A 9,529-nucleotide genomic window follows, 5' to 3' on the forward strand; every position below is an offset into this window, starting at 1 on the left:
TGAAGGGGTGTAGTGGAGACAGCAACTGGAATACAAGGAGCTTTGCAGAAACAAAAGGGCAGCAGTGGAAACTAGTGTGTTTGTTGCTTCTTAAAGAGAAGTGGAGTAACTGAGCAAAAGGACACACTGCTATTTACTGGTATTGTGATGTTTAAAAACAACGAGGAGTACTTGTGGCACCTTAGAGACTAACACATTTATTAGTCTCTAAGGTGCCACAAGTACTCCTCTGTGTTTTTGCTAATACAGACTAACACGGCTACCTCTCTGAAACATGTGACATTCAAGGAGTTCAACTGTAGGTGGCAGTATCTAAAGTGTTTGAACTTCTAAAGACCAAAAATTCCACAGTGATCTCAATTGACAGTACAAGTTTCCAATAGAAAATTATGTGAAGCAAGACTTCATCTCAATCTTGATCGGACAAAACAATTTTCCTCCAAGAGGTGTGGTTCTGTGCAAGTTCAAATAGGGTTACCATATTTTAATTTAAAAAAAGGAGGACACTCCACAGGGCCCCGGCCCCACCCCCCCCCCCCCCCAGTCCCCGCCCCCCCCCCCCCCCCCCCCCCCCCCTCCTCCGCCCCCCTGCTCCTCTCCCTCCCCTGCTTCCCGCAAATCAAATGTTCGCGGGAAGCCTGAAACAGGGAGGCAGCAGGTAAGCTGGGGCTGGGGCGGGGCGCAGCGCGGCCCAGTCCGGCCCCCCCTGCCGAGCGGCTCCCTCCGGCAGCCGGCCGGCCCAGGCCAAGAGGCTCTGGCCCCGGCGTTTCCTGCCCAGCTCAGCTCGGGCCCTGGGGCGCCGGCCCTGGTTCCGGCCGAGCGGCTCCGGGCCGCCCTGGCCCCGGCGGCTCCAGCCCAGCTCGGCTCGGGCCCCGGTTCCAGCCGAGCGGCCCCGGCCTGGCCCTGGCCGAGGCCCCCAGCTGAGCACCGCCGGCCCCAGCGGCCCCGGCCCCCGGCCGAGCACCGCCGGCCCCAGCGGCTCCGGCCCCCGGCCGAGCACCACGACCCCTCCCTCCCTATTTTCCCGGACATGTCCAGCTTTTTGGGATTTCCTCCCGGACGGGGATTTGAGGCCCAAAAAGCCGGACATGTCCGGGAAAATCCGGACGTATGGTAACCCTAGTTCAAAGTAAAATGACTTTCATGGCTTCTCCCTTCACTCTCCAAAATAGCTTTTGGTAAAGAGTTTAGCTTGCTATGCAATTGTAGGTCAGCCTGGAATTTCCAAGCTCAGAGCATCTATGCTAGTCTCCAGTTCAGCTGTCACTTGCCATCAGAATTCCAATCAGTCAGCTGTACTCATAAATGCTGATGTCAATGTCACCTGCTAACTGTGCTTCCATCTAGGCTATATTGAGAGAAACAAAAAGTTATTCTTTGCAAGGGAATGTTGTTGAAGCATGACTGTTAGGAAGGTCTCTTCAGGGAGGCTTTATACAAGAGAACAATTAAGAACTTGAGCCTAAGAGCAACGAAACAATTTATAATTTTTTTAAAAGGCTTTGTAGAATTGATATCTTGGATATGTATTTAAAAACTGCATTCCTTTAAGCCTTTATTTGTTAATTTTGTGTCACTTGATAGTCATGCAGCACTTCCTCATACAGCCTGGGTTAGAAAAAGTAGCTAATTACTATTTTAATATTCATATCAGGTGAATGCAGTGTCCAAAGTAGAGTTCAGGTGCTGGGGTAGGAAGTAATGGTTTACTCCAATTTCATAAAGATTTTCTCTTTAAACTCCTCCAACTGGTATCAGTGAGAAGTCTAGCTGTGTTTTACAGTACCAACCTATAATTAAGCCAAAACAATGTTAACATTTTTTCTTAGGAAACGCTAGTTGTGTCAGGGCTCTAAAATGAAATGTGTATTTGTTTTGTTTTTTAAATGTATAGTAAACCTTAATCAATGGATTTTACAAATAAGTCTGAAAAACAGACACCACTCCAGGAAACATACACTAATTAAAATTGAAAAAAAAAAATCAAAGGAGCTACAAGTTAGAAAAATCATTAACAGAGAGAAACCAGAGAATTGGTCAAAATTTTTAAAAAAGCAGTACTTCCGAAGAAGCGTTCCAGCCCACATCTACATAGCCTGAAGACATATCTCTGTTGACTCTTGACTAATCCATCTTGTTATCAGAATGTTTTATTAACCTAAGACCACAACTTGAAATACGGCAAACAAAACAAGTGAACCACCCCAGCTACAGTATGCCTTTCCAATAACATTGAAAGAATTGGAAACAATGCGTGGTGCCTTGAGGTCTGTAGTACTTGAGATGGGCCTGGGCCTAGCAGTAATTGCTTCCCTGAAGACCATTCTCTTCTTTTGCTTCTAAAGTGACAGTGGAAAGAAAGGATTTCCTAAAAGCAATTCCTAAAAGCCATATCAGACCTCTCTACTTTGATTGCAGTTAACATCAACTCTACCAGGGCCACTTTAAGAATAGTCCAGACTAGAGCTGATTGAGTAAGTGTGAGGGTTTTGTTGTTGTTCAGCCACTGAACCAAAAAAAATTTTTTTGTTTTGATCCCAAGTGGAATTTTGCTTTCTCACAGAAAAAAAAAATGTTAATTTAGTGAAACATTTTGAATGTTGACAGAATGGTTAATTTTGACACTTGTTTTTGTGTTTGTTTTTTGTTTGCCCAAAACTATTTGCCAAATTCTACCTACAGGGCGGCCGGATCGACAAACAAACACACACACACAAAAAGCGGCCGTGCCGCCCTAGGATTGGGCGGAATGCCACCCCCTAGAATCTGCCGCCCCAAGCACCAGCTTGCTCGGCTGTGCTTGGAGCCAGCCCTGTGTCCTATACGACAGGACAGTGTGACAAGTCAATTGCAGCACTAACAGGTTACAGAAATGAGAGAGGAAGTCAGCAGAGCCTCTGCTAATCTTCACTGCAGAATGAAGGCTGCCTTTAACTGGGGTTCAAATGTACCCGGGGTCCCATAAACAGAAGAATCAAGTTTCCAGCCGTTCTGAATCAACAGTGGCTAGGAGTCAAAGAATACATTTATCCAGATACTTATGAGGGTGTCTTGCATCCCTTTTCCTGCTGGGATTTTCTCTCTACTTTAGGACATTCTGTGGCTGCTTGGCAGTTCACCTTAATAAACCAGTAAGAGTTTCCTGAGAGGAGTGTTAACAAGCCTAATAACTGGCAGCAGTTGGGCTTCTAGGTGCTTAAAAGACAAAGATTATAATAAGCCTTTAGCTAGTCAGACTGTGTGGGGTTTATTTTGCCAATCATGTGTAGGCTGAAGTGTTGCAGGCATCATCCTCTATGACCCCCCCCCCCCCTGCGTACTACTAAGGTACATATGAAATGATAGTCTTTTCCACTATGTTATGATTTAGACAGCAATGAATGGGTGTGGTGGGTGACTTTCTTTTAACAGCAGAAGGGATGTACTATTAGAAACAGCAGATTCCCTGTAGACTGAGAATGGCAGTTTGAAATGGATGGCTGCAAAGGGGAGAGAGAGCTGAGACAACAGCCACAGCAGTGAGCTGCTCCCTGCGGAGGGGAGAGAGTGGGAGCAGGCAGTGATGGAAGGGTGACAGAAAACAGGGTAATGTGTGAGAAGAGCCGTGTCAGATAGGGTTACCATATTTCAGCAAGCAAAAAAGAGGACGGGAGGAGCCCCGCCCCTGTCCTGCCCTAGCCCCGCCCCTGCCCCTCCCACTTCCCGCCCCCCCTCAGAATCCCCAACCCTCCCCCCCGCTCCTTGTCCCCTGACTGCCCCCTCCTGGGACCCCTGCCCCTAACTGCCCCCCAGGACTCCACCCCCTACCTAAGCCTCCCTGCTTCTTGTCCCCTGACTGCCCCCTCCTGAGACCCTCCCCCCATCCTAACTGGCCCCCTAGGACCCTACCCCCTACCTGTACCCTGACTGCTCCAACCCTTATCCACACCCCCACCCCCAGACAGACCTCTGGGACTCCCATGCCCCATCCAACCACTCCCCAGCCCCTGACAGCCCCCCCCAGAACTCCCGATCCATCTAAACCCCTCTGCTCCCTGTCCCATTGACTGCTCGGATCCCTCTCCCCACTCCTGCCCCCTGACAGCCCCCCCCAGAACTCCCAACCCCCCCCCTCGCTCCTTGTCCCCTGACTGCCCCCTCCTGGGACCCCTGCTCCTAACTGCCCTCCAGAACCTCACCCCCTACCTAAGCCTCCCTGTTCCTTATCCCCTAACTGCCCCCTCCTAAGACTCCCCCCAACTGCCCCCCAGGACCCTACCCCCTACCTGTACCCTGACTGCCCAAAACCTTATCCACACCCTCCCCCAGAAAGCCCCCCCCGAACTCCCGACCACCCCCCCCCGGTCTCTTGACTGCCCCATCCAAAACCTCCCTGCCCCTTCTCCGACCCCCTGGCCCCCTTGTTGTTGGCCTTCGCCTAATGTCTCTGTGAACTTGCTCAGGAACGGCCTGAGCCGTTCGTCCTGGCACGCTGGTCCCGGCAGGGGAGGAGGAGCGGGGGAGGAGCTCCAGACTGCCGGAGGTGATCTGCGAATGCAGGGAGGGAGGGAGTGATCTCTGCTGCAGGGGAGAGGAGGAGGGGCTCTCTCTGGCTATCGGAGCCTCATGTAAGTGGCACCATCCGGCCGGCTGCCATGTTAGCAGCGCGCGCTCTGCATGGGGGGGGAGAAGTCCGGACATTTACAAATTCCCCCCGGACGCTATTTTTAGCTCAAAAATCCGGACATGTCCGGGGGAATCCGGACAAATGGTAACCCTAGAAGAGGAAAATGAGAAAAATATGAGGAAGTAAAGGAAAAAGCAGTAGAACGAGAGAGTGTGGTTGCAAAAAAAAAAAAAAAGACAGAAATCCACCTAGCCGGACAAGTCTTTTTTTGTATCTTTCTTTGTATTCATGGTGGGTCAGGTCAGGGCTGTTGCTACAGGGAGACAGTAGGGGTTGCTTCACAGCCTCCTTGGATGTCTGGGCCAAGTGCTCAGCATGGGGCAGGATGATCCTGTGCCTCTGTATTACCAGCACTGGGTGGGCCTGTGTTATTGTGTTTTCTATGAAGAACAACTGCCTGCTTCTTTGGTTCTGCCCCAAGGGTCTTATTTCACTGCAACACTAGTGGGGGGAACCAGTTACCTGCCCTGGCTTAAACTATCTAGGGAGCTAATGGGATGAATCTTTGTAAAGGGAGAGACCCCCTGAAGAGAAGCATAGGGTGGTAAAATACCCCCTGCAATGGTAAGTGAAAAATTCCTAGAAAGAGAAGGAAAGGAGGGGGAGACCCCATTGGTAAGGAGAGAGGGGAAATGTTTGGTGAGACATTGCTAGAGTGAGGGGAGAAAGGCAAGGAGAGGTGAGAAGCTCAGTCGGAAAGGGTTGAGGGAAAGTTTAGCACGGACAAGGTGCACTGCCTTTTATACAAGCTAAGCTGCTTAAGAGCTTTGACCTGCTAAAATAGAGCTAAAAGTGTTCTTGTGCTGGGTTTAGCTAGCTCATGTTAGCTAAACCTGACCTAAAATTGCCCATTTTTCCTAGTTTAGACAAAGCCAGAGAGGTGGGAAAAGGAAAGACCGAAGGAGAGAAGGGGCTTGTATAGAAGGGGAAGGAAAGGAAAGAGATGAGGCATGAGGAATAGCACAAAAGAGCTTAAGCGAGGTTCAGGTAAAATGGAAAGACTGAAGAAAAAAAGACAAGCAGACAGAGGGAAAGCAACCCTTGAGTTCAGAAAGGAAACAAAAGAGAATAGAGAAGGGAAAGTGTAGTTTACCCTTCTTGATACCCACCCTCCTCAAAAAATTGGTGTCTAAATGTGACAAAACCATTTTAAATCCACAACAGGGATTATATGATTCTGTGTGGACTGAATGTTCTTGGGAAAGCAAGTGGTGAGATGGGTATAGGAGTGCAATGTTCTAAGGAAGGGAAATAACCTGCTTTGTTTTACTCTATTGATTCTGGCTTTTCGAGGGTGTTTTTGCATGTTTGGAAATATACAAGGGCATTTGGATCTCTGTGACATTGGTGCAGGCTTATTTAATGTGCCACACTGGTAAACTATTCTTACAAAGAAGTCCTGAAGACTTCTAGGAAGGTTTCTATATTGTTTTTGTTTTTTTTTAAAGGTGTGGAAATCTTTTAATTTAAATAGTAGAAAATGGCACTTGATATTTCAAAACTTTTTGGGAGACGTTACGATCTCTAGATCCCCCTAACTTTTTTTGAACTACTAACAACCTCCTAAATTTTGCTTTACTGGTTATGGTCTGGAAGCTTATGACAGTTTTGAATTGCTGTCTGACCTGACTTTTCTTGTTTGAATAGAAGCATGATAATTGTTCCTCACCATTGAGTAAAACTTTATCCCCACAGTTGGTTCTGTTGAGAGGTTAATTAATGCAGAAGTTGGTACTCCTAGTACTGACCTATCTATGGAATGTGGTTTGGGGATTTTAGGATACAGTTATAACTGCAGTCTGCCAGCATAGGGAGTAATTATATATTGAAGTAGTCATCATGATGATTCTTCAAGATATTTATTACAAAATAAACCTCTCAATACACTGTATGTAGTGATAAGCTAATATTCATTTAAAACTATGGTGAGAGACAGAGAAGTGGAGGTCATGGAAGGGGTCAACATCTTCTGAGGTACTCAGGATCCACCTCCTATGATTCTGTGACAAAGAAAATCAGCTTGAGACGTTGGAGTTAATGGCCCCTCAGCTTCAATAAAAGGGGGCTGGTGTCAATGTTTTGAGAGAAGATCACTCAACTCTAGAACTAATTCCCCCCCCCCCCTTCCCTTGCAGAGCTTGAATTTGTTGACCGACAATTACCAACACATTGTTGAATTTGTTGTTGCAAAGCTTATTTATTGTCCCAGACTTTCTCTGAGGAGTTTTAACTTTTTGGTTTTGTATGTAAATAAAAAACAAAATCCTAGATTGTACATGTGCTTGGAGCCTTGAAGAGAGGAATATTTAAAATGATATCAACAAATAGTTGCAACAGTCATGCAACATTCATACTGGGATACAAGAAAACATTTCTCTTCACTCAAAAATCCTTCCTCCCCATGAACTCAGGGTGCCTTCTCTTGGTGGCTGCAGTCCCTCATCTCTCTTCCATTGTTGCTGTGCTCCCCCTCTCCTTGTTGCATCAGTGACTGTGCTCCCTTTCCCTCCCCCACTTCAACAGCTGTGCTGCTCCTCCCAATTATCCCTCTTATTAGCTATTTTGGGAGAGGAGGTCTGTTGGTGTCTCCATGGCAGCAGTCCACTCACAATCAGATGAAGAATTAGGTGGGGGAAGGGGATGAAGAGGGTTAAGACAGAAGCTTACTGCACATATACTCCAGTGGCCCCTGTTGCACACCATGGAAGCCAAGATGTTGATGTGGCAGAAGTTTAGTGTTGGAAGCTGTGCTGACTCAAAACCGGAAATGACAAGAAAGAAGTTTTGAGGCTATTTGAGTGACATTGAGCAAACTATAACTCCTTCAACCTGAAACATGCCTTTATTTTGGAAAGTGGTGGATTATTTCCCCATGTCGTCAGAATTTGAACTGGCTTCATATACAGTAACAGCCCCTTTCTATAGATAACTAGTGCAAAGGTGGGGCCACTTGAACCAAGACTGGCTAACTTCACAGTCTGAATTAAACCACTGCTATGAAAACAGTATAGTAATGTGGCTGCCCTTCTAGAAATGCAGTACAAAACATGGCGAAGACCCAAAGGACGATAGTGAAGGGATGATGATCCAAAATAGTAGAATTAAGTCATTAAAGCCTTTAAATAACCTTGTAATTATATCTCTCCACATAAGTTTCGGGTGACCAGATGAGAGATGTGAAATATCGGGACGCGGGGAGGGAGGGGTGCCAGCGGAGCAAAAAAAAACAAACCCCAAGAGCCGGCGGCGGAGGAGGAAAAAAACAAACAAACAAACAAACAAAACAAGAGCCACCGGAGCATAGGAAAAATTGTTTGGGGCTGAGAGCCCACCGGTAGCTCCACGCCATGCCACGCCCCCCCGCACCAGCTCGCCTCCGCTCCGCCTCCATCTCCCCTGAGCGGGCTGCCGCGTCCTGCTTCTCCCCCCTCTCTCCAGCGCTTGCGCCACCATATAGCTGATTAGCGCAAGCCTGGGAGGGAGGGGTGAGGAGGAGGAATGCGACATGCTTGGGGAAGAGGCGGGGCCAGGGCGGGGATTTGGGGAGGGATCCAATGGGGCAGTGAGGGGGCGGAGTCGGGGCGGGGAGGGGCCGCGAACCCCCTCCGCCTGTGCGCCGGAGGGCAAAATATCGGGACAAACAAGTAAATATCGGGACAGTCCCGATAAAATCGGGACGTCTGGTCACCCTACATAAGTTAGAACAGACTGGGCATACTGAAAGCGTGAGGCTGATCCCATTGGGAGTGGGAGAACCAGGTTATTGAAAGAAATTGAGGAAATCTTATGCCATAGGGAGTTTAAATTGAGAAGTAGTGGAGTCTTGTATAGGGAGATGTACAATAACCAGGAGATGGAAATCTAATGATAGTAATTCTCAAGGAGAAATCGCCTTGTGATTTATTATACTGCAGTGGACATCTTGGTCCAGAGAATGCTACTTAACTGATGAAGAGAAGATTTTATCAACCACAAATCTGGCAAGAAGATACTAAATTGTAAGCAAAATGTCAGAATTGCACTTTGTTGAAGATCTCAGAAAGACATAAAGTACCCTTGCCCAATGAGAAGACCATTTTATTAGAAATTTGTGATGGACTACTTGACATTCTCTCTCATTAAGGAAGTGAGGCTTATGAACGCCTTAACAGAATACTACCATTTATCTTAGGAACGCTGAAAGAATCCAAAATAGAGAACTGTTGTCTCTATTGAACTGTCTGTAACTCCAAATACTCTTCCATGGTTTACACTCTATTGCTTCCCCCCGATGTCTGACCTGCATGCCACATCCTCTATTGTAGGAATTAAGTATAGCAGAACGCAAAGCAACAGCAAGGCTTGGATGCTACTACCAGGGCGGCAAAAAAGCTGGAGCCGGCCCTGGTTACTACTACTGGACTTCAAGAAAACGCTGGCAATACATGAAGAGTTGTAAGGAGATCACAGAATGCATATTCAGATGTCCCCTAGATCAGAATTAGAGCCAAATTATTCAACAGGAATACAGAACTGAGAGAGAAATTTGTGGCAATCAGTGGTCTTGAGACTGCTAGTTATGACCAAGAAATGGAGGTTTTGAGGGCTTGTAACGTAACATTAATTTACCTCTTTGAAACTTTTATGTGCATTTAATGTAGACAGTAACATAAGGATATATAACCTGCATGAAATTATTTTTGTGAACTTCTGCAACTATCTAGCTGGATTTGCAAGCTAGTTACATTTTTGTCAGCTTGATCCGTGTAATTTAAACCCATTTTATTTTCAAGATTGATTCAGTCTGAAAACCATGTTTTTGTAGCTAAAGGAAAGCCTATGCCAAAAGCTAGCGCAAGTGGTTGCCCTATGAATGTGTGTGTA

This window comes from Terrapene carolina, unplaced genomic scaffold (genome assembly GCF_002925995.2).
Source record: "Terrapene carolina triunguis isolate 2854851 unplaced genomic scaffold, T_m_triunguis-2.0 Scaffold85, whole genome shotgun sequence".
Classification (NCBI taxonomy): Eukaryota; Metazoa; Chordata; order Testudines; family Emydidae; genus Terrapene; species Terrapene triunguis.